The sequence below is a fragment of the Papio anubis genome, chromosome 7 (assembly GCF_008728515.1).
Source record: "Papio anubis isolate 15944 chromosome 7, Panubis1.0, whole genome shotgun sequence".
NCBI lineage: Eukaryota > Metazoa > Chordata > Mammalia > Primates > Cercopithecidae > Papio > Papio anubis.
The window spans coordinates 108,294,968-108,319,751 of NC_044982.1; the positions used below are offsets into that span (position 1 = coordinate 108,294,968).

Sequence of the window (24,784 nt, forward strand, 5' to 3'; positions counted from 1 at the left end):
CCTTTTTATTCTCAGCTAGATAATCTGGATAGTCTAGAACCAACTGCATGGAGCTGTTGGGAAGTCTAAAGGAGATAATGAATACAAATACTCATCACAGTGTCTGGCCATCAGCATCGTCATTGTCATCTTCACCACCTTGTCTGCCCATCCAGGGAAATTTCCATTATAGTATTTTGCTGCTTCTAAGATTATTTTTCATTTTGGTTTTTTAAAAACATAAATTCTAAAGTTAAATATTTTGGGTTTGGCATTTCCTAATCCAATGCCTGGAGCTTTGGGTCAAAATTGAATTGAATACTTTCCACACATCCATCAGGAGAATAGCATTCCTGCCTAGTGATCTGATGACCATGGGAAGTCGTCTTTAGCTTTCTGAATATACACACTCGTTTCAGGGAGAAATCCTATCCCAATAACCTCCTTGTATATGGGGGGACAGAATCCAGCCATCCTGTGGCCCCAAGGGAGGTTCTGTACAACTCTGCGGGACTGGTCACCCATGATGTAAAGTCTGGTTTCTTTACATGAGGAAGTACAGAGTGGCAAGAGCAGTTCACAATTGAACTAAGGAATCACTCTCTTCCTTAGGGCTCTGAGAAGCATGAATGACGAATAATGGTGTTTAGGAGCCCTCCAGAGCCCCACCATGCTGGCATCCTGAGCTTGGACTTCTAGCCTCCAGAACTGTGAGAAATATATTTCTGCTGTTAACAAGGCACCTAATCTATGGAACTTTGTTTTAGCAGCCCAAACTGACTAAGACAGTGGCTCTGATATAAGATCCCAGTTTGTCCTCACCATTCCTTTACAAAACCAAGGGTGTTCCTCCCATCATTGTACAAATGAGAAAACACAGGCCTGGAGAAGTTAAGTTGCTAGTCCAAGTCATACAGCAAGCTAGTAGCAGAATCTTGAACCCAGAACCTCTAAGTCCAAAGCCATTGCTCTCCTGACCACATTCCAAGATAGACATGTGAACATGTCAGAAATCTTCCAGGAAATGTACCCAACCAGTAGATTTATTTCAGTCATTCAAAGATACAGAGAAAAGCAGCAGGAACTGACACAGAATTGCAGGAAAGTGATGTCACTGCTCTCGCCAGCCCACGCCCCATGGTCATTATTTTAAAAGCGATGAGACTATCCATTAGAGCTGGTGCTGGAGCCATGCCCCTGTCAACATCCGGGTGTGTGGGCAGGGCCTGAGCAGATCCTCTGGAGGCTGCATTGCTGACACTGTGGGTAAGGGCTGGAGCCTCAGTGGGTAGGGCCTGCCCACGCCCAGCTGAAGGCAGAGGCAGAGCCATCAGGAAGGGTGAAAGAGGTAACAGGGCTTCCTTTGGGCTTTGGACCCTGCCCGGCAGCCATTGACGGCTTAAGCCAGCCTTCAGGACATGCAGCCATGATTCTGTACATATGTCCCTTTCCCACCTTAGGGTGCCTGCCTCCTGGGTACCTCCACTCTCAGGTGCCTTGTTACTGCACTCAGTGCCCTGTGCCTTGTTACTGCACTCAGAGGATAGAAGGCTGTGATTAATGCAAGTACCAGGCCATGTTGGCAGAATTAGGACTCAAAGAAACAATACAATATGACTCCACATGAGTACTTCCAAGTACAATAGTACAGTTGTCCCTTGGTAACTGCAGATTAGTTCCAGGAACTCCCTCAGATACCACACTTTCCAGATGCTCAAGTCCCTAATATAAAAGAGTGCAGTATTTGCATATAATCTGCATACATCCTCCTGTATACTTTAAATCACCTCTAGATTACTTATAATACCTAATACAACGTAAATACTTTGTCAATAGTTGTTATCCTGTATTATTATCCAGTAAGGACAAGAAAAATAGTCTGTACACGTTCAGTGCAGATGCAAACATTTTTCAAATATTTTCAGTTTGCAATTGGTTGAATCTATAGGTATGGAACCCACAGTATGGAAGGCCAATTGTACTACAGAGTAAGTACCTCTACCAAAGCTGGGTATAGTGGATTGATCACAAAAATCAATCAATCATTCCACTCCTCCTTCCCTCCTCCCCTCAGATCCTTGTCTTTTGCAATGTAACTATGCAACTTCTCCCATTAAAAGGTAGAGTCTAAATCTCCTCCCCTTGAATGTGAACTGACCTGGCTTCAGCCAAAAGAAAGCAGCAGAAGTGCTGGTGTGCCATTGGGTTTTGAGATCCAGGCCTTCAGAAGCCATGCATGCTTTCCTTCTCTCTCACAGAACAGCATCAGTCATCTTGAGAACAAACTCAGGCTAGTCTACTGGGTGATGAGAGACACATGGTCCAGTCACCCTCATCCACTGAACTGAGAGCTAGCCAATGCCAAACACATAAATGAGGCCATCCTAGACCAGCCAGCCTCCTGTTGTCCTGCCGATAGACACAAAAGGGAGTTGAGATTAGCCAAGCCTGTCTAGATCAGCAGAACAGCTGGTTGACCCCCAGGACAATAATACACAGTTGTTTCAAGCCACTGCCTTGGGGGTAGTTTGTTACACAGCAGTAGCTTACTGATACATTGGAGAAAGAGAGAGGGAACTCTTCACAAAGAAGGGGATGCCTTAGCAGGGTCAGGAAGAATGAATGGTAGTTTGCTAGATGATTGAGCAGAGAAAGCAGCATTTACAACAGCAAGATGGCAACAAGCAGCATTGCATCAACAGGACCATACAATTCTGGGATGTTGCTGGAGTCTAAAATGAAAGGGAGAAGCAGCCGGACAAGAAGCTGGAGAGGAAGGTGTAGCCCAGCTATGGTAGGCCCTGGGTTCCAAGGCTGAGCTATATCCCCAGAGATCCACAAACCTCCGAATCAACAGTTTTACTTTATAACAGGTTTTTGGAAAGTTATTAGAAGGTGTAAACTCAATGTTTTTGTCCCCACATCGAGTACTGAAATATTTCAAATATGAACAGAGATGGTGAGAATGTCAATTACTCTGCAAATCTACTAGAATGTGAGTTTCTTCTCTAACTCTGATCTAAAGTAAGGTTTTCAAAAGACTCCCTCAAGAGCATAATGATGGTTTGTAAAGACCCCTTAAGAGCATGATCATAACATGTGTTTGATGAAAACTAAAGCCTGGATTTTGGAAAAAGTCCCAAAGTAAAATGACATGAAAGTCAAGGTCTTCCCAAGACTTTATTGAAGAGAAATACCAACAGTTTAAAAGGAGTTGTCTCAACCAGTATTAAGTACTCCAGCTGTGGGAAGACATGGAAAAACCAGCCACATTCAGCCATTAATGATTTTATTCATTCATTCCGCAAAGGTAGCAGTCATTGACTCTGTCAGATCCTGCAGTAGGCCCTGAGACTCTACAAATAAATGACATGAGCCCTGCTCTCTTGGTAGTCACAGGCAGAGGGAAAGAAAGGACATGGAATCACGCCCCACCGTACAACTCACATGGGCTATAAGAATGGAGGTGCTCTGGAAACGCAGAGGATGGTGAGGTGATTTCAGCTACTCCTTCAACATAGACTATTAACAAATTTCCAGCCAGGTGCAGTGATGCATGCCTGTAACCCAGCACTTTTGGAGGTTGAGTTGGGAGGATCACTTGAGTCCAGGAGTTCAAGACTAGCCTGGGCAAGATGATGAGATCCCATCTCCACAAAAAAATGAAAATAAAAATAAATAAAAAATTAGCTGGCATGGTGGTGTGTGCCTGTAGTCCCAGCTACTCAGGAGGCTGAGGCAGGAGGATTGCTTGAGCCTAGGAGTTCCAGGTTCCAGTGAGCTATGATCATGCTACTGCACTCAGCCTGGGTGGCAGAGAGAGATGTTGTCTCTCTAAAAAATAATAAATTATTTTACAAAATTTGTGATCAAGTCAGAGCTTATTTCACTTAAGATGAAGACCTCTGGTTATACTACCATGTTGCTGCAAAAGACGGGATTTCATTATTTTTTGTGGCTGAATAGTATTCCATTGCATATATATACATTTTCTTTATCCATTTATCCCTTGATGGACACTTAGATTCCATATCTTTGCTATTGTCAATAATATTGTGATAAAAATATAAGTGCAAGTATCTCTTTGATACTAATATAGTGTTTTCTTTTCCTTGAGGCAGATGCTCGGTAACAGGATTGTGCAGGGTAGTTCTGTTCCATACACTATTTGTGAATAAACCTTTCATAAGCTCCCATTTTGCAGAAGAAGCTATATATGACACTCAAAATTGTGACTTCTCTCCAGACCAGGCCTTCCCTAGCCTGGGCCACAGGTGGGAGTTCCAAGGTGGCCCCTTTCAGGCCTCAACTCATTGAGAGAAACACAGATGAGGCCTTAGGGAAGAGCCACCTAGTTCCTCTCCCAACCAGTGCTGCGCAGGGACTGCCTGGATCTAGTGCCCTCAAGGTGGCTGGCAGCCCAGTGTGCCACTCCAGGCTAATCCTCACTTGGCTAAATCCTTAGTTCAGAACATCCCTAAGCTGGCCACATCTCTGCAAAACCTGGGACACACCCAGGCTTGGTCTGCTAAGATTGAATCTCTGAAGTTTGCCCAGATGGTCAGATCAAATGTCTGGCTGAATTCCCACTGTGCTACCTTTATCTTATTCTTGTCATCTTCCACACTGATAACTGGATCAAATAAGCTTTTACTGGCAGGACAAATCAACAGATAAAGGAAAGATTGTTCCTTGAAGCTGTCCTGGGATAACAAGTTAGTAAATTGAAGGGAAAATTGTGTTAGAGTTTCTCCTTGCACTAGGAACTGAAATAAATTTGAGACAGGTCAAAGAACGTAAAAATCAATCCACAGGACCTTTAAAAAAGAAATCAATATGTAAACGATCAACACATTGAACTGCATGAAAATATTTTACATATTTTACAAAATAGCTGAAAGGGAAGAACAGGAGAGAAAACTTCAAATATGTAATGAGATCAGACATACTGATAAGAAAAGTATGAATACCACATAAATAGGCATATGATATGAATACATAATTCCAAAAACTAAAAATAACTAGTAAACAAAAATGTAGGATGGCTTTCAACCTCTACAGTTATCAAAGAAATACAAACCTATTAGCTATGATTTTTCACCTATTAAAATTATTTTTTAAGTTATAGTAATATAAAATATTAGTGTAAATAACACTGTTGTACACAATTAATGAGAGTGTTAATTTGAATAAATCTTTGGAGGCCATTTTCTTGTTTACTTACACTTCTAAAAATCATTCTATGGAAATCAGCAAAACTTGGGAAAAAACGTATATAAAATGGTCATTTTAAATGTTTAATAGTAAAAATTTAGAAATAAATTTGATGTTATTTTATAGCAATTAAAAAGATGACTTTGAAAGCTGAAAATGCTATGAATCAACTTTAAGATGTGTTGCGTATAAGGTAAAATTCTATCAACATTATGTAAAAAATATACAATAATAACACTAAAAAAATTCATCAAAATTCTTACAGTGTCTATCTTCAGTAGTAGGATTATGAGTTTTTCTTTTTCATTTCTGTATTTCCCAAGTTATAAGGAAATAACATGGTTATGTGGCTTACATAATGGAAAAAATATGTAATATGTATATACACATGCACTATGTACGTTCTTTTTAAAAATGTAATAAAATGCCTCTGTTGACCACTCCAACTCCTAGTTATTGCTCCTTCCTCCAAAAGTCTTAGAACCAGGCTGGTTTCACACAGTGCTTAGAGCACAGACCCAAATGTTTGTGGAATGAATTAATTAATGAAGGAGAATTTCCTTTCTACACAGTGGCCTAAAACACAGTGGAGACTGCCTGGCATTGCTTACTAGTGAGGATGGGTCATGCTCTGCTACAGTAATAAAGAACCTAAAGCTGCAAGACTTCTTTCTCACCTAGTCCCCAGGTCCACCGTGGGTGTGTGGAGGACCCTGTGCTGTTATGTGCACCTAAGCACCCAAGCTGGCCCCTCCATCCACACCATTGCCAGTCACTGCAGCAGAGGAAAGAGGAGGTAAAGAATCGTGTGTTAGTTTTTGTACGTTTCTTCTAGAAATGACACACACAGCTTCAGTTCCTATTTCACTAAGACAAGACACTTGACCACAACTAACAATGAAAGTGTGGAATGCATTATCCTCCCTTGTGCCCAGAAAAGAACAGTGAACAGTGTGACTGTTGCTTTTCATGCGTACACATCTCTCTACCCGCTTAGACCATGAGCACCCCAGGAGCAGCTGGACCCTGCATGCCCCTGTCCTCCCTGCACTCTCTCTAACCTCCACACACCAGCACTGCTCATGCCTGGCAAAGCACCGGAACACTCTAGGTGCTCCCTGTGGCATCGAATAGCGATGGAGGTTGTATCTACACCAAAGATATCATTATCCCAGATTATATTCAAATACACATTGTACCCTATATCATTGTAGATGTACATTATAATCATCTATAATGATCTGCAATCACCTCCACTTCTCAGTTTCTGACAATCACAGGTTGCTGTGCACAATTTCCGTAGGCAATTCTGGCCAGGCCCATCAAACTGGTGCCATGAAGTGTTATAGGAACCTTTTCAAGCTTTACCTAATAAGACTTCTCTGGACATCTTTCATGTCAGAGCCCCATCTCTCTCCACATCCGGCTTCATCCTTACACTCTGGCCACACTGAGACACTCATGGCTCCTTTGATGTACTGGGTTATCTGATTGCCCTTTGGCTAAAGTGCCCTCTCTAATCAGCAGACGAATTCTTACTATGCTTTGCAAGGTTCAAGTCAAAGATTAATTCCCCCAAGAATAATGAGGTACCACTTTTCTGCCCACTCTTTGCCTTATATGGACATAAAATGTATTAATCTCATGTGTTCGCATGACTCCACTCACCCACCCCATGCTCCCAGATTGAAAGGTAGGAGCATAAGTTACTGGGTTTTGCATTCTCCATGTCTGGTGTAGAGTGGTTGATTAATAAACGTTTGCTGAATACATGGTCTAAGCACCTGCAGTATCTCATGGTTTTATTGATCTACCTGGCAGTGACTCAGAGCTCTCAAGTCTTGGGATCTTTTTCGGTAAACAGGTCAGACTGATAAATGTATTGGTGGCTTATCAAACACATAAGTGGGACATGGAACATGCACCAAGAGTCTTTGTAATAAGAGCATTTCATCCAGAATACCCTGAGTCTGCTCATTCATTTCCTGGCAGTCTCTTTTTGACTACATCTTGGGTTTCAAGTTCTCCATCAGAGCTCTCCAGGATGAAAAATGGACCCACTGAGAACACACATTAGTGACAGTGGATTTCACTGCAGCCCTATCCATTTACCAAGCACTCTACAGTTCTGAGTGTAATCCACAAAGAGAAGCTAATTCAAAGCCCTCTTTAAAATACTTGCTAAGGCTGGGCGTGGGGGCATGTACATACAGTCCTAACTGCTCAGGAGGCAGACACAGGAGGATCGCTTGCACTCAGGAATTTGAAACCAGCCTAGGCAACACAGTGAGGGCCCCCATCTCAAAAACAATTAAATAAATAAACAAACAAAGAAATTAAAATCCTAGTAAGCTCTGATTAAATGCTATTTTTAAAGTTTAAAGTTGTGAGAAAAGCCATCTCTTTATGAAAATATTTTCTGGTACAAGCTGTGTGTTACTGCAATAATACATTGCAAAATGAATCAGAGGTAATTTTGTATCATTTCTTCAGAGATAATAACAAAAAACTCCATATCATTTAAAATTTTGTTTTCTTCTGTCACCCAGGCTGGAGTGTAGTGGTACAATCATGGCTCACTGCAGCCTCAAACTCCTGGGCTCAAGTGATCCTCCTGCCTTAGCCTCCCAAGTAGCTAGGACTATACATGTGAGCCACGGCACCTGGCAATTTATTTTTCTTATAGATGGGGGTCTTGCTGTGTTGCCCAGGCTGGGTTTGAACTCCTGGGCTCAGGAAATCCTCCCACCTTGGCCTCCCCAAGCACTGGGATTATAGGTGTGAGCCACTGCACCTAACCTGGCTTTTCAAGAGCAATGAATAACTCCTGTTGAAAAGATGCAAGGTTTCTTGCTTGGCCGTGCCCAGGGTGTCCTGGAGTATAATCTCCAGCCCAAACCCACTCTAGTCTTCCTAACATCCACCAAGATGCTCATCCCACATCCTGGGAGTTCTCCTGGACACCTCCCTCTCCCTCATCCCATGTCCACTCCACCATTCCGTCTGTCCATTTCATCTCTTAAACACCAGTTGGATCCACCCACACTTCTCCTTTCCTGCTGCCTCCACTCCAACCCACCATCACCAGGTCCCCAGCCCAGCACCATAGCATCCCCTGCCATCTTCCTGCATTTATTTTTGCCAGCTATTGCCTATCACCCTCACCTACCCAGACAGAGAGCAGCCAGAGGGACCCCTTTAAAAAAAAAAAAAAAAAAAAAAAACCCAGAAAAATCAGACAATGTAACTCTCTTGCTTGAAACCACTTCATGTTTTCCATTGCTTTCAGGATGACGTTCACAATCTTGAGCGTGGTTTAAAAGATGCTGCATGATCCCCCTGCTGCCCCCTCACCTCTGCCTCCCCTTCAGTCCTGCCTTGCTCCTCACCTCACTTTCCCTGCCCCAGCCAATCTGGACTTCTCTCACTCTCTATCTTGAGGCCTCTCCACATCCTTGTTACCTAGGACATCCTTGCCCCCACTCTTGGTCTTTCTATCTTCTACTCACCATCCTCCTAGGCTCTGCCTACATGTTGCTTGCCAAAAGAGGCTTTCTCTCCCGGCTCCCACTTCTATTTCCACCAGCCACTTGCAGCAGATCCCCTATTTTTTTTCCTTGAAACTATCAACTTTGCTTCATATCACCGACCACAGTTTGGAATCGCACATGCCCGTGATTTTTTCTTACCTATTTTTTATATTTGTCTCTCTTTCTAGACCTACACTGTTCCACTAGCCATCTGTGGCTATTAAGCACTGGAAATATGGTGGGTCCGAATTGAGATGTGCTGTAAGCAGAAAATATATACCAATTTTGAAGATTTGGTATAAAAAACATAAACAATCTCATTATTTTTTATAGTGACTACCTGTTGAAGTGACAATATTTTGGATGTATGAGGTGAAAAAAAAGTATATTATTAAAATTAATTTTACCTGTTTCTTTTTAAACTTTGTTTTAGTGGGGTTACTAGAAAACTCAGAATTCCAAATGTGGCACCCATTGTACATTGTCCCATCTCCGGGACAGCACTGCTCTAGACTGTAATCTCCATGCAGGCAGGTCTCAGCTCATTTTGGTCACTGCTGCATCCCCAGAGCTTAGCAGCCTTTGCAATATTATAAGCTGACTTCAGTAAACTGCTAAATGAGAGAATAAATGAGTGAATGAGTCAGACAAGCAAAGGAAAAACTTCCGGTTAAAAGAAAATAGTCATATGAATATGAATACTACAATTTTGTAAGCTCACTGTTGTTTTGTGTGAGGGAGAAATTTCTGATTGGTGACCATTTGGAACAAGCTACCACCCTCTCTAGAGGCCAAGCAGGACTACTAGGTTATCTATGGTTAAACCAGATAAAAATCAGAGACAACAGAAAGGCAAAGATAAACTGTTGGAGGGTCTTTGACCTCAAGTTGTCCCACTTTTCAAATCCCCAAAATTAGGAACATACTCGGCACACTTTGACTTAAAAATAAAATCATAAATAACAAAAACAACTTGACAAAAGCATTCTGCTTAAGTTCAAAGAGGACCCTAGTGTTAATAAAACTGTAATGAGCACCTATTAAGAATTTCTGGCGGGGATGCCCAATTGCATGTGGTGTTTGTTTTTCGTCCTATCCCACTACTGAATATTTAGCTCAGTGTTTCCCCAACATAGGTCCCACAGCACCCAAGTCTCAGAAAGTCCTCTGTGAAAATAGAAAGGGAATTCCTTAGACCAACATATCTGAGAGATACTATACACTATGTACCTCTCCCTGAGAGACATGGTGCATGCTGGTTTACAAAGGCATTGAAAAGATATTGGAAAATGAAAACAGGTCAACTTTGTTTAGCCCAGTTTGTCTCAAATTTGTTTGACCTTAGAATATCTAGTAACAGCTCAAGGAAGTGATGCTACTGAGAAATGCATTTTAGGAAGGGCTCATCTAAGCTTCATTTCCAAAACCATAATTAGGGATAAATTGTTCTGATATTGTGGGTAGTCCCACCTGTGGGAAACGTGGCTGTGATAACCAGAGTTCCACCATTCAATGGTAATCACTTCCCTTTACTTTGGGTAAGAGACAAACACCCACCGCAGAAGACTCAACCTCATGTTGATAATGTGTGTAGTTATACATAACGATAAGTAAATAAGGAACTTTGAGGGCATTGGTCTTACACACCCAAATTAATTATGTGCCTCTCAACATCTTCCTTTTTCAGAGAGCAGAAGTGGGAAAGACATCCTGAATGAAAGCAAATAATTGGACAGGTTACACAGCCAAGCTAGGCAAGGAGTTTGTGCCCTTCAAATTTCACTGTTGCACCAACCTGCTGCCACCTACGCAGATCTCAAAACCTGCAGCTCCAACATTTACCTTCTTAATGTGATATACTGAGCCAGGGCACAGAGATACTAGAGAATCTGCTTTTTACACTTCTTAAACTGTATTTTCACCAGAAGTCAGAAGATTTGGACTATCTTTCTCTATTCTGTATCCTACCAATATATGTAAAGCACTTATAAAGTTAGTGTAAGTAGTAGATCTCAGGAAATGCTAGTAAGTAGCTCTCCTCTATGGATAACGTTCATGCCTGAATGTCTCAGTTCCAGAGATACAATGGTGACTGAGATGGACTAGTTCCTGATCTCATGGAGTGTTGAGCTTGACAGATACCACACCAAGGAGACACAATCTCTTCCTCTGCAAGGGACCACTAGAGCATATGCCTCAGCCATTCAGATGCTTGTTCTAGGACCAGCTACTGCCCATAGCTTGTCAAAGGTTTAAAGTTTGTAAATTCCCCCAAAGTCACAGCATGGTTGTCTCTACATACAGTGTCGGCTAATTCAATCAGCTACATTGACAAGTGGAAGAGACATGCTATTTTGTATACCTCGTATGTACAAGATCATAACTCTAAGAAGTTTCCATGTATTAGTTCACATAGAACTCAGAATAATATATAATCATCCTATTTTAGGGGATGGATAAGCAATTGAGGCACAGAAAGGTGAAGTAACCTGTCCAAAGTCACTCAGCTAATCAGTGCAGGAGGTAGATTTATAACTGGGACTGTTGGGCTCCAAAGCTTATGCCCCTTCCCAGTTCATTATACTAGCTCTAATAATCTACAACCCAAGGAAGATATAAAGTAGAGAGCATGCAAACTGATGGAGAAAGAATATGGAGAACAGTTTATTTTGCAGTCAGGAAAACCTAAGGGGGCTCTTCCTGGAACACTTCACATTTCTCTCTTTTTGTCTGATTAGAACCATCTTGGAGATATTGGTGATCTGAATTTAACGTGTTTTTGTTGAATGGCAGAACCCAGTCTTTGTGACTTTTCTCTCCTCTGGCTACTTGGTGGGCATACTCAGATTTGCTTTAAGTCCACGTACAGGGATGGCACTAAAAAATATTTGTTGGTGGGTTTAGTTTGCTAAAATCACCCAAATGTCTGATGACAACTACAGTGCAGAGAAGAGATGAGGACTACGGAAGATCACCCAGGGAGCATCTGCAGACCAGACTGCATTCAGAGTATCCATCTCATCCAGTTAAGCTTTGACGAAATTTGAGCTGAATCTGCACCCTTTGTAGTGACTACTCCCTCCTCCCCAAAGGTGAGTCTCACTTGAAATGTTGTCCCTTTATCCCACTTTCCCTCCGCCACCTCTGCTACAGGTCAGTCAACAAGGCAGTTAGAAATTTGCCCAAGAATTCATGAAGAATTATGAAAAAATCACAATATCTACACAACTCACAAAAAGCCAGCACAGAGGCCACAGGATAAACCCTCCTCACCCCAGCCCTGAGACTGGATACAGGAAACAGGGGCGCATCAGTCCAAAGGGATATTGTGAGACAAGGACCTGGGATTAGGAGCCTCGGAACATTTTCTTCAAGGGCTTGGAGCCTCTACTTGCAGCGAGAAGAAACCTCATGTTGGCAGTGACTCAAGCCACAAGACCCCTGAAATGTCCCTGACTTAATCTTCTCTTTATCGCCTTCTGGGCCCTGTTACCCTGGTAGCAACAATTCACTTTGGGCAGTGCAGTTATCCTTCTTGCTGAAGGGTATTTACTGAGCCCTAGCAGTGACATTATCCACTAATCTAGAATGAGAAGTGAGATTCTGGAATGTATTTCTTACCAAGAACACCACCCTTGGGAGGGAAGAAGACAAGCCCAACCTTAGATACCTGCCACCAGGTACAAGGGCCTAATGCCCACCAACTGATCACACACTTCAGTCAGGTGAAAAGTCGAACTCCCTGACTCAGCTTTCAAGGAGCTACAGCCCTGCCCCACCTTTATGATCTCATTTCCAGCCACAGGAAACTTCTAGTTCTTCTCTAAATATCTTTTTTTTTTTTTGATCCTCTGCATTCAGTTCAGGATATTCCTTCCTTCTTAACCCTCCATCCTCTGGCCTAGGAGAAATTGTGCTTTTCTTTAAGGCCCAATTAAATATCACTTCCTCCATGCTACCTTGTCTCTTTCCCCAGCAAAGTCGTTTACCATCACTTTGTAGTGCTTCCATATTGCTTTCTTTATGCCTCTGTTACAGCATGGATTGTAGGTAGTTGAATGTCTGTCTGTCTCCCCAACTAAACTGTGAGCTTCTCCATTGCAGGGAGATGCAATGGAGTCATCTCTGAATCCCAAGTATCTAGAAAGAATTGGTGGGTCAACGATGAGTGCATTCGGGTTGCAATTACTCTCAATGAATTCAACTCTATGAATACTGTTTTATGAATCCAATCTACTGTGAATTCTAATATTCCCCTCAACATGCTTTTTCAAAATTCAAGATTCGAGTAACATTAGTTACTATGAAGAGCTTTTGGACTCACGGTGACATAGGTCCGAGTTCCCACTCCACCATCTTGAGCTGAGTGGCCTCCACCTGGAGCTGCGTAAGTGATGCAGCTTCACTGAGTCTCCATCTGCAAAACAGGACAATGTCTTGTTCACAGTTGTCAGGAAGCTTGAATAAGATGATGCATGTAATGCTCTCTGCATAAGTCTGAATGTTTTAGGTGCCCAGTAAACACTGAGTATTAATGATGTTGATGGAAATAACCATAAAGCCACAGGAGTACAGACCTCTGAGAAGTTGACTAGCAGGCTTTAGTTTCATTCAAATACCAGAGAAGAATACACAAGGGTCAATATCAAATGTACTGAGAAATGTACATGCTTGGGGGGCTGGTGCTCAGATGCAGGACTCATTCATTTGAATTTTTAAAAAATATTTGAGTACCTACTATGTGCCAGCCCTTGGGAGTAAAACAGAACATGAAAAGTCTCTGCCTTTCAGCCAAGTAGAGGTCCTGTCTCTGAATGAAGAAAGGACTCTTTATTGTACTGGGACGTGGCTGAGATGAGAAGCCATCTCCACCGAGGGAAACCACAGATTTCTGCACCGCATATCCCACAATGGCCACCAAAGGCCCATCGTGAGCAGGGCTCTATTCAAATAGTGACTTGGCCTCTCTGCCCCTTGTTCCCCCGAGCTCAGAGGGGTGATGTCCTCAAACAACCTCAACAGAGCAGAAGCTCGAGTTCATGCTTATTACGCAAGATTCAACAGAAGTATCATCTTTTTTGTATGTCAAAAATAGCTTTTTATTTAAAGAAATTTTATATGGAGATGTTTAAAGTAAAAATGAACTTCACTACATGGTCATTCTCAGAAAATTCCGGGATATATTAATGTGTTACCATTTGTAACATTACACTATGATTTTAAAATGTAGAACAGATTTCAGCTGTTTCTCAGTCACCTGGAAAGTTCAGGCATACACATAACCCACAATTATGTGGTCAGAGGAATCTCCGAGCCCCTTCAAAGCTACCAACCAAACAGACACCACTGAGATGGCCACGCCTTTTTATTTTTAAAAAATCATTTAAGCAAGAAGAAATCCCTGCATATGGAAGTCCCAAAGCCAAAATCCTCCAACTGCTTTCTCTCTCACTACCAGGAACTGAATTGAGAAATCTGATGAACTCAGTGTCTTCTGAAGCAGTCACAGACGAGTGACACATCAGCCCAGCAGAGTTTGCAAAACACTCTACTATGGAGCACCACAATTCCTGCCCTCTCCGAAAAGGAAGGGAAACAAGGGAGAAGGGAAGAGAGCAACTTCAGATGCCAAGTCTGAAAAGGACACACATTCCTCTCTTCTCCACTTTCTCTGGGAGTCCCACACCCCAAATTCAAATCAACAGGGCTCAGAGGAGCCTTTAGGATCACCAAAGGGCATGTCTGCCTTGTCTCTGGTACTGATCTCTGCCTGTGAGACCACAGCAGAACCCACACTGACTGGGATGTTAACCTTCCAACCAGAATGGGCCCTGGAGGTGGGTGTTTACCAGGGACAGGATGAGAGTGAGATAAGTGAGGCACTTGCCTTGGGCGCAAAATTGAAGAGGCCACCAGAAAACTCAATCATCAATATAAAGAATCGTGCAATGCAACACTTTAAAAAACAAAATTAGCACCAAAAATGTCACGATGAATGAAATATCAAAATTCTAAATAAAGATAGGGTCAATATTATTGATTTTTCTTTTGCCTCTAGTGCTTACATTTCCTTGTGTCTAATATAAGGCTTTAGAGTCGTCTGGCCGTGAGCATGGGGCTCAGCTGCAAGCACCAGTTGGAGTGGAAGAGAGACGAGCAGACTCACTCATGGCTCAGCAATGTTGGTGCAAAACAATCTTTTGCTGAGTAACATGGAAATGGATCTAAAACATATGGATTAAACGCCTCTGAAAATAAACAGGGTTTTAAAAGGAAAGGAAAGGAAAAGTACTTAGCCACTATGTTTGAGGTTTTCCTGAACCCAAACCTTTGGAAAACTAGCATAAGAGTGAATTACTCAGCGCCTGTAACACAATCAGCTTTGAAATAGACTTGTCATAAACCACCAGTTTCTTCTAAAAGAAATTTTTTTTTTTTTTTTTTTTTTTTTTTTTTAGATGGAGTTTCACTCTTGCTGGCCAGGCTGGAGTGCAGTGGCGCAATCTCGGCTCACTGCAACTTCCACCTCTCGGGGTCAAGCAATTCTCCTGCCTCAGCCTCCGCGGTAGCTGGGATTACGGGCACATGCCACCACGCCTGGCTAATTTTTGTATTTTCAGTAAAGACGGGATTTCACCATGTTGACCAGGCTAGTCTCAAACTCCTGACCTCAAATGATCTGGCTGCCTCAGCCTCCCAAAGTGCTGGGATTACAGGTGTGAGCCACTGCACTCGGCCTTAAAAAAAAATTTTTTTTAATAGTGCACTCAAACTAGCTCCCTTATGCACTCTTTTTGGGGCTCAATCCTACTGTTCTTTACAAGAAGGAGCATGACTTTACACACCGACAGGGGCTTGGGAGGCACTGGAGACCCAGGATTCACTAGGACTCCTGAGGGGAGCCTTTAGGAGGCTTGAGGAGACCAAGCTGGGAATAAGTCCATCACAGCATGACAAGAGTCCTCCAGAGAAGGTGAACAAGTAATGATTTGGACTAGGAGCCAGACAGACACCCAAGGGCATCAGCCTGTACCACCTCTGTAACTCTGAGCATCAGTTTTTGTCTCCCACCTGTAGTTACCACTGCCTCCTCAGGAAGCTGGAGAGAAGAAGGGTCCACACATGGTGAGAGCTCAGGCAGCAGCCACTGTGTACAAGTGGATGGCTCAGGTTCACCACTGGCCAGCCCCCAAGACAGTTCCATGGGATTTTAGAAACCAAGATCTGTGGCTACCAGTGCTAAGAGATCAAGCACAACCAAGGAGCCAACCTAAGTCCAGCTTTGAGGAAAAATCTAGGAAGTAGGAGAGAGAGGGAGGCTGAATCCCAAGGTCTGGGAGTCAGTCTTTGTTTTAGTATGTTCCAGTTGCTATGGTGATGTGGGCTGATGCCAAGGCCTCCGGACAGGAGGCTGGCTTCCCTTTGAAAGAGATGCTGCTGATCACCCACCAACACTCAGCGTTCCTTGACACTGTCCAGGGCAAGTGTTTTGGTATGGCTGGCAGAAGGAGCGCCAGGCAACTGCAAATGCCCATCCTAGAGGGAAACCCCTCTGCCAGGGTGCCCCTTCCCTCTGCTAGAGTTCCTCACATACCTAGAAGGGTTCTTCCAGTGGTGAAGGTGTTGTCTAAACTCTCTAGACTGAAGAAGCCTTACTCTCACCATCTTCAATAATTCATATGATCATGTTTTTAGAGCTGGCTCCAGGCCCAGAAAGGGTTCTTCAGATCCCTTTCTAAGTTCTGGGACCACCCATCAGCGAGGGGCAGCCTCTCTTCGGGTGCTGTCCCATTCAGGGTATCATTTTCTCCCTTGAGGAGAGCTTTGTAGGAGGCAGACAGAAGCCACAGCTAAAAATTGGAGCCCCCACTCCCCACTGCGCCTCTGCAGCAGAGTTCTTCCATTCCTATCCATCTGACTTGCCTCCTCTTTTCAAACCCCACCTTCAAAACATCTTGCAATCAATCAAATTTGGCTTTTTGACATCAGTGAAAAAGGATGCAAGATCCTGGATAGAACTTGCCAAATTTTAAACCCTGAAAATAAGGTATTTTTTCCTTACCAGCTTTTATATAAAAAATATTGGGAGATTTAAAAAGATTAACAGACCAGGTTGTAAATAAGAAGCTTATTTTTGCAAAAAGCTCACAGCTTTGTTTGTCTCTCCCATGCTCAGCTACAAGCTGGAGTTTCCTGGACCAGCACCTATCCTATACAGCCCTTCCCACCGGTCCTCCACGTACCCCATCTTTGTTGGATTATCACGCATGCGATAATTCCAGATTTCTGTTTTTAATTTTAATTCCAGTTTTCAATTTTCACTGAAAATTGTTTGATGGACAAACACACACACACACAGCAAGACATCCAGAATGTTAAAAAGACATAGCAGGCCAGGTTCAATGGCTCACACCTGTAATCCCAGCCCTTTGGGAGGCAGTGGTGGGCAGATTGCTTGGGCTCAGGAGTTTTAGACCAGCCTAAGCAACACAATGAAACCTCATCTCTACAAAAATGCTAAAATTAGTCCAAAAATATTAGCTAAAATTAGTCCCAACTACTTGGCAGGCTTGAGAATCACCTGAGCCTAGGAGGCTGGGCTGCAGTGAACTGTGTTCATGCCACTACTCTCCAGCCCGGGTGACAAAAGTGGGACTTTGTCACAAAAAAAAAAAAAAAAAAAAAAAGACACAGCAAACAAACCGCAATAAAACTAAGCTAACACTATTGATATGACTGCCAAAAGCAAAATGAAATGACCCAGGACCAAAGTTTTTCAGACTGTGCTCCTTGGAGCCCACAAAGCTCTGTGGAACTTTTTGAGAGATCTCAAGACAAAAATCAGCTCCCACCCCCAACCACAGCCACTTCTTATCTAGTTTTTAAATTGGATTTACTAAGATTTTATTGGAAAAATCATTCTGTGGTTCAAGTAATTTTTAAATTACTAGTGTAAAAGACTAAAGGAAAGAGGCCTAACGGCTGCTCTGAAGTACTGTCTCTTATGCCCGGTGTAGCCCAGAGTCTGGACAGGTAAGGGAGCTTATGCACATGATGCAAGTAAGGGAGCTTATGCACCTGAGGCAGGTAAGAAACTTCATGCACCTGAGAGGTTGCAGGAAGAAAGGGGTTTAGGCCTTTCTGAGCTTCTGACTCTCCTCATATGCCCTCAGTGAAGCTTCCTCGGATCTCCTCTGGCTGAATTTATGGTCTTCTTCACTCCTCCAGCAGGTCTTCTGCCCTCCACTCCTCCTGACTAATCTGTCCTAGCCCCCATCACCCTGTATGACAACTTCTGACTGGGATGTCTGTCCCTTCACCAGGCTGTTAGTTCTTTGAGAACAGGAACCATGTATTCAATTGCCTTCTCAGTGACTCATTCAGGGCCTGCCTCATAGAAGATTATCAAAAACTTTTACTCAACTTATTTTCTGCTTCCGATTGTGGTGGTGGGTGACAGAACACAATTGCACACCAGTATCTTGGGCTACCCAGAATGTACTGGTGATGACCAATTCATCCTCCCAGGAGTGCCACAGGGAGGGAGTTGAGGAAGGTAATTGGGTCTTAAATTTCATTTTCAGGTTCAAAAAAGAAGAAACTGTGATCTTTGGAGTCTAAAATAGTTGTTTAAATGTAAACATGCATTCTCAGTGTCTGGAGCCAGAGTTAGATGAAATTCCCCAAGTGATCTCTTAATACCACCAAAATTACATTCAAATGCCTCTGCCAGGCAAAGATAAATTGCCATTTGCACAATGATTTTGCACTTAAAAGTAGCTCGATCCAGAGAGCTTTGGAAAATTTATTATGACAGGGAAAAGTGGAAACTTAAAGGGGGCCAAGATATTTAGTCTGCTGATAAGATGGCTTAGGGGCGACAATAATTATCTCCAAGAATTTTAAGGGTCATTATAAGGTCATTAGGAGGGCACAGACCAGCTGGGCTTCCTCAACTTGGACAACAGGAACTGACTTAAATTACACCAAAAAGAATTGGAATCAGAATCACAGAAAGTCATCAATGTCATAATGACATAGGCCCCCACGGCTTGAAGGCAGCTCTGTGAACCAGCAGCATCACCTGGGGGCATGTTGGAAATGTGGACTCTCAGGTCCTATCTCAGATCTGCCAAATCATAACTCTCACTTTAACATGTGCTGCTATGATTTGCTGGCATATTTTAAGTCTAAGAAGCACTGGTCTAACCTAACCCCACTAGAGAAGTCGAGGAACCTGCCCAGGTCCTGGTTGATAGTCCAGGCAAGGAGTACAGTCACAGTGACTGGCACCCATAAAGCAGTCCCCAAGGAACACTCCAATGGTTCCCATCTTTCCTGACTGGCAGAGCCACAGAAAAGGGTGCCTGTCCTCCAGGCCACTGTACTTTCCTTGTCCCAAGGGCTGGGTGCATACCTTACAGCCACAAAGACTCTGGAGAACAGCATGAACTCCTCACCTCAGAGAGAGCCAAAGAGTGCAGCAGGCTCCTGGGGAAGCCTGTGGCCCTCTCCCCTCTGTGCGATGTCTAAAAACAGGCGAGACAGCAATCTGGCATGAACACCTTCCATGCCAGAACAACTATCTAGATGTGCTTTCTCCGTAACAGAAAATGTCTAATGGTACGGCTCTGCTACTGACAGGAGAGAAAGAAATTCACAGGGCTTTCAAAGACCTGGTCTTCAAAGGTTTTCAAAGTCTGGGCAAAGCACTTTAAACTGAAGTTGCATCTAAACCCCTGATATGACTGCCCTTCCAGAAGACTCAAAGACATCCTAGTGCAAGGAGCTAGGCTCTCCAGCTCCTTGCTCTGAGCGGGTGCCTGTGCAAGGAAGGCCTGCCTGCTTGTGCTCCCCAGGGCTCACTCACCTGCAGGGGTGGGGAGGGAAGGGTGGATTCACATTCCTGGAGTCAAGCTGAGCCTAGGCACAGGCCGTAAAAAATAACAGGGGCAGAGAGGAGTAGCAGCTCCTCTCCCTCTGGGTGGGCATGTGTGTTTCCTGACACCAAGGGAACTAAGCAGACAGCAAATGTATATTTGATGACATTTCTCTGCAAGCAGCCTCCCTTCTGAAGAACCAAGGTTGAACAAAGCCTAGTACCAGGGCACACAGAAGAAAAAGAAGGACTAGAGGGCCTGCCAGAGATGATAAGATGGCCCCCGAAGAGAGTGGCTAAAGCAAAGAGGTACAGCTTTAATAAAAGTCACCATGATAGTCACCATCCTACTCAAATTAGCAACGTTTCCACCTGCCAGACTTTAAGGAAAGGGGGGTCTGGCCCAGTTGAATAGCTTACAAAATGGTATAAAGGAATCCACCACTGAGAAGTCTCCCCTGGTACCCACTGCCACTTCCAGCCTCCTGCCAACCCAACCAGATACAAGAGAGTAACAATGTGATCCTTTCCTATTCACTGTCCAAAGGAAGCTGAAACTGCCTCCAGATAATGGCCAAAAACCAAGCAGTGAGAGATAGCTGATGTTTTACCCTGATAAGATCAAACATCTGGGTATGTGCCATCATGTAGAAAGAGATGTGTAGTCCAGACTTTGAAAAGTCTATGCATACTTCGAAAAGATATGCAGTCTTGTGGATGTAGCTCACAAACTTAACTTTGTCCCCATTTAGGAACCCAACCTACATGTTTGCATTTCTCTTTTGAACTATAACTGCAAATGCAAATTGCATTTAATCCATCAAATTGTGATGTTCTGCCAATACCACAGAAGGTGATAAAAAGAGGTCACTTAAGCAGCAGGCTTCAAAGGAGGCTGATGAGAATAATTGAATTCACCCCTTCCATCCTGCTGGCCTTCCCTACTGAATGCCACTCTTGCCATTTGATCTGTCTGTCCTGAGGATTCAGGTACTGCTGCAACAGGCAGAATGCCACAGGACTGATGAAGAGCTCATTTCTGCCACTTCTTATGACAGTTCCTCCCCTCGTTGGCCCTTCACTCCAAGAGTGTCCTGAAGTTCAATAGTTTTCTTACCAGAAAGCCAAATGTATGCTGGAAACTGGAATCTGCATAGGAGTCCACAGAAGACAGCCAGGAATTCAAGGTCATCCAAGGCCCCATATCCTCCTGCTCCATTCATGTCATCAGTAATCTCATAGAAAGATTCTGAGCATCTGTAGCATGTATTCTTCGACTCCAATCCTTTTAGATGGAAGAAGCTAAGATTCCTTCTGCACTATTAAGAGTAGAAGGAGAAGAATAAAAATCTAAGAGCACCAGAATGTAAAACTGACAGGGATAAAAACACTCACATGTGCACACACACACACTTTTGTGGAAAAAAACTCTAACTGGAAGATTGGGTACTATACAATTGCATTCTCCAAACTTCTGTGGTGTGTCATGTATTAGTGATGTCTACCAGACAGAACCCTGAAATGCAGAGCTGGAGGAGACCCTCCAGTCCAGCCGGGATCAAGTAAGTGCCCACTGCTCTGGGCAGAGCAAGTGTCTTGGTCAGAATCTCACACCTAAGCAAGGCTCAAGCATGAAGTAAGGTGCTTCCTGCTTGGCAATGACCACTCAGTGAACCCCTGGACAAAGTTCCACTCCATAAAGCTTTCATCCTGAGTGATCTAGAAACCAGGCCTTGGAGGCCACTCCCCATCAATACCCAAGAGTACTTCACTCCCAGAAAGACAACAAAGCCTCTTAGAAGACTTTGCATTCTCGTGAGAGAACAATCAGGAAGACCTGATCATCTGAACCAGAGGGCTGTGATAATATTTTGAAAATGACTTACTTTTATCTTTCCTCCAAGTAGTATAGGTAGGGGAAAACAGTTGACTGATTTTTATCACATAAATATTCTTCCATTTGTCTTTAAATAAGAATTTTTTTGCATTGTGATCAATTCCAGAATTTTCATCAATTCCATCAACAAGTTCTTGGATGCAAAATAAAGTGAAGATGGAGCCCCTATCAAACAGTTACTAGGTTAAGAGAGAGGACAAAGGGTTGGTGAACATAATTCAAAAGAAATGCACAACTGTCTTTAAAATATACCTGTAATTGCTACCATTTTAAAAGATTTCTCTGTGCTCAGCACTGGATTAAATGCTTTACGTTGTACCAATTACTGTAATTCTCATAGCAACCCTACAAGACGAGATTGCATTATTCCCAGTTTACAGATCAGCAAACAGGCACAAAACATTTGAGCAATTTTCCCAAAGTCACAGATGCTGTCTCAAAATTTTTTTATAAGAAGTGTTTAATTGTTTTTACTCTCCATGGGCCTTTGTCAGTCACCAAAAAAGCAGACCTGGGTTTCTTGTAATTTTAAAATAAAGGAAATACACACTTCTGTATGGGTGGAAATGACAAAAAGAGCCCCATCCAGTGTCATTTCTTACCAGAGGAGGGAGACCTTTAATTTGATGCACAGATTAAACCCTACAGTTTTTCCACCCTGTTTCAAGTAACCAACTTGAAAAGTCATCTACTGGGCTAAAGAGGAGCCTTTGGAAATTGCTTTAAGAATGTCATGGGCTTTGAACAAAACTGTTAGGATCAGAAAAGCATAGTTGCTTTTGCAAATACATCCGGTTGCATTCTCTATAAACTTGTTCCATTTGATTTCTTCTCCATTCTGTCATTAATCATGAAACTAATATATCCTCCCAATACCATATTTACTAAATAAATAATTTAATTTGATGGAACACATGAACCTGTGCTCTACACAGAAAACAGTTTGAGCCGGATCCCTAATTATGTCTGGCATAATTGTATCTGGCATTATCTCACTGCCTGGGTCGGATTCTCAGGGGTCGCACTTCCCTAACAGCTCTGAGGGGTCTCCGTGGTGTCATAGAAAAGCCAGAGAACCACAGAGTGCCCCCGGGAGGTCCTGTAGAAAGCCACCTGCCGACTCAGCTAGGACGTGGTCAGAAACCAGAGACTCCTGAGGACTGGGCTGCCTCCTGAGTGGTAATACCGAGGGCCCCCTCGGACTATCAATCCCTTTCCTCTGTCCCAGCGCCCCAACGCCTTGTGTCTGGGAAGAAAGTGCACGACTTCCCCAGAGACCCAGGGCCACAGACCCCGACTGGAGGAAGTGGCTGGGAGCTGTCCATGGTGGCGTCGCGCCTGGGCACGCAGAGCCGCCGGCTCACCGCCCTCGGGCGCGCCCTGGATCATTTTCCAGACCGCAGGGATGGAGAGACGCGCTCCCCGGCTCACCGTCCCCGGGATGGCACTGCAGCCAGGCACTGGCTCACACATCAAAAGGTAGTTTTTAAAGGGAGCTCTCACCTGTGGGTAGCGTTGGCTGCTTGGAGAAGGACTCAGGACCTCAAACCAGGCAGCTGGTGGAGATCCTTGGGACTGCCGTAGCGTCCGACACTTGAGGAACAGCGGCTGTCGCGGAGAGTGTCTGCGGCTGAGGACCCAGGGCGCATCGCGCTCCTCTCTCATGAGCACACGCATCCCGCGGGGTCCATTCCAGAATGTCACTGGCCCTCGTTCCCGGCGAGCGGGAGACCTGGCTAGCGCTCAGCCAGGACTCTGCCTTTCCTCCCAACCTAACGCGACCTTTCTTGCAGCCGACGTCCTTTGCCAGGGACCACCAAACCTTCTTCCAGTGATGCCACGTATGGAATCTCAGTCTAAACATCAGCAGAGGACCCCGGGTTCATCTAACATTGCAATTGCCTCAGCTCGGCCCCGCGCCAGCGCGTCGCTGGGTGCCTAGCGCTGTCCCGGAGGCATTGGGAGGCGAGGAAAACCGGGAGGAAGAGCGTGCTGAGGCAGGAGCAGCAGGGCGCAGACCTGTTGCTAGGCGCACGCCCGCTAGCGCTCGGCCTGAGCTGGCTCCGAGTCGGCAGGACACCGAGACCCGACCCTTGTGGTACTGCCTCCTCGGCGAGACACTCTCCCGGGCTCAAGCCCCAGGTGCCATTCAGAGGAGGAAAAATCTACGGAAAGCAGGAGTCTGCCCCCTCTGGATGCCTTCTGGGGACTTCAGCGCCCCCCGGCACCTGCAGCTTGTAAAGCATCACAAGATCTCAGAGCAATCCCACAGAGGTCAGTGCCAGAGGCGTGTGCCCATCAACAGACGCATGGACAAACAGACAGAGGTAGACTGCACAGCACAGGGTGGACAGACAAACAGAAACTGAGGCGGGCAACGTTTACCCTATGCCGGGTGGAGGCCCGAGCCCCCGCTTTTTACCTTCCTACCATGGCATGGGCCGTCAGCTCATCCCTGACGCCCCCAGCCAGGCCCTCTTACCTCTGGGTCGGTGGCCGAGACAGTGTCAAGCCTCGCGGGCCAGGAGCGCAGCGGCCCCGGGCGTCTGGTCGCTGATCGCCAGGCGCCGCGAGCACCCGGGGCGTGGGCAAGCGAAGTGGTAGCTCGTCTGGGAAATCGGGGTTCAGATCCTGGCCGCACTCAGCTCCGCTGGCTCTTCGCGCCGCTTGCGCTCGCCAGGCTCGGTCCGTTTGCACCGCGCTGGGCTCTGCTTGCGCGCCAGCTCTCCGGTCGTCAGCCGGAGCTGCCGCTTTTATAGCCACTTTTACTGACTCCTCCCCCGCGGAGCCCCTGACGCCCGCGCGGCACCGAAGCTCCCTCCCTCGCCCCCCAGTGAAGCTTCCCTCCACGCGCCCCCGCCTTGCCCAAGTGGGGCGGGGGCCCTGCGCCCGGGTCGGACCGGGGCGGGCTCTGGCGGCGGCTCTGGGAGACGCAGACCCCAGCCCGCGGAGCCCGGGTGCGCGGAGTCCCGCCCGCAGCAGCCAGGTGAGGGCGCTGGAGGACAGGACTCCGTGGAGCGGCCGCGGCGGACCGCGGAGAGCAAGTCCCCGGGCCTCCAAGGAGCCAGGGTCTCCCGTACCCCGCTCGCGCCCCGGGGCGTCCTCCGAGGCGAAGAGGCAGTGGACGACAGGAGAAAAGGTCTTCGCCTGCCACAGAATCTCCACGAGTCGGGGTCCCAGGCTAAGTCTCAGGATCTCTTTTAACTCAGCAGCAAAAGAGTGAGACGGAGTCTGGCTCTGGCACCCAGGCTGGAGTGCAGTGACCAGATCTCAGCTCACTGCAAG

General features: G+C 45.0%; 1 protein-coding gene across 2 annotated transcripts in view; it reads right to left on the minus strand.

Annotated features, from left to right (window-relative positions):
* CEMIP (cell migration inducing hyaluronidase 1) overlaps window positions 1–24,249 on the minus strand; it is a 171,771-nt gene extending 147,522 nt beyond the window's left edge. The window contains exon 1 of one of the 2 annotated variants that reach the window (XM_009210765.2): window positions 23,982–24,249. The gene's annotated coding sequence lies outside the window, so the exon portion shown is untranslated. The remainder of the gene's footprint in view (window positions 1–23,981) is intronic. The other variant, XM_003901294.4, reaches the window with a different exon arrangement.
* Window positions 24,250–24,784: the final 535 nt, after the last annotated feature.